We start from the raw sequence: 1,443 nt of genomic DNA, 5'->3' as shown, positions 1-1,443 counted from the left end.
TTAAAGCACGCCTTGCAACAAGCGACTCACCCTCCACTGGATACTCCACTTCATCATCACAAGCATCCTCAAGTGATGGAATCTGGTCATCATCTTCCTCGCTTTCAGTTTCCACCTCTCCATCAATACGTGCGATCATGGTCCTCTTATTTGGGAATTGTGAAGCAATATGACCTACTCCCAAACAACGAAAACACTTAATATCACGATTACGAGTTTGGGATTCATTTTTACCTTTGTTGACACTGGGAGCTTCATCTCTCCTTTTTTGTGGTTCGGATTTGGACTTGAAAATAGCCCCTTCGTCTTTCCTCCCATTTGACCTCCATGAAGTAGAGGAGCCCGGATTTTGAAATGACCGAGTTCCTTTCCTTTTAAGCTGTCGTTCCCCCTTTATTGCCATGTGCACCATGTCCTCCAACTCCACGTAGTGCTGCAACTCCACCACGTTGGCAATGTCCCGATTCAGCCCATTCAGAAACCTTGCCATGGTAGCTTCTCTATCCTCCTCTACATTTGCCTGAATCATGGCAATCTCCATCTCCTTGTGGTAGTCATCCACGCTCCTATAGCCTTGAGTAAGACCCTGTAATTTCTGATACAAGTCCCTATAGTAGTGACTAGGAACAAACCGCCTTCTCATGATTGCCTTTATTTCCTCCCAAGTCTCAATAGGTCTCTCATGGTTTCTCCTTCTGTTCATCACAAGTTGATCCCACCATATAATAGCATAGTCAGTAAACTCAATGACAGCAAGTTTTACCTTTTTCTCCTCGGAGTAGTTGTGGCACTCAAAGATTAACTCCACCTTCTTCTCCCACTCCAAGTATGCTTCTGGATCATTTTTCCCTTGGAATGTGGGTATCTTCATTTTTATGTTTCCTAGGCTCCTGTCAGTCCCATCTTGCCATCTTGGATCTCTTCAGAAACCTCTACCACGCCTTTCTTTCCTTGGCACAAACCTGCCTTCATTGTTCAGTGAAGCTTGATCTCCTTCATCTTCAAACTCATCCTCGTGGTAGTCATCAGAATCATTCATGTGAGAACGCCTTTCTTGCCTTCTTGCATTAGGGCCTCTTTGACGACGCTCCTCACGCAAAGTAGCAATAACAGTGTCTTGCCTATCTATCCGATCCCGAATCTCATTAAACACCACGTTCATGCATTCAAATTGTTGTTGCATAGCCTGCAAAATGATGGACGACTCCTCCCCTCCTTCCCTATTTGATGTTTCACACCTGAAAGACATACTTTTGAAACAATAAAGAATTGTTAGAAATAATTCCTTACAACACTCCCTCACGTGTTTGCACTCAAATTATGTCACTCCCACTCGTGTTTCACTCTTAAATTGGCTTTTTCCCGATATTAGTCTCACACTCTCTTGCCTTTTTCCACTCGTAGCTTCGCCTTTTCAATTCTGCAATGAACTAATAAACTTGA

Source organism: Castanea sativa, chromosome 5, assembly GCF_040712315.1.
Source record: "Castanea sativa cultivar Marrone di Chiusa Pesio chromosome 5, ASM4071231v1".
NCBI lineage: Eukaryota > Viridiplantae > Streptophyta > Magnoliopsida > Fagales > Fagaceae > Castanea > Castanea sativa.
This window is presented reverse-complemented; position numbering follows the sequence as displayed.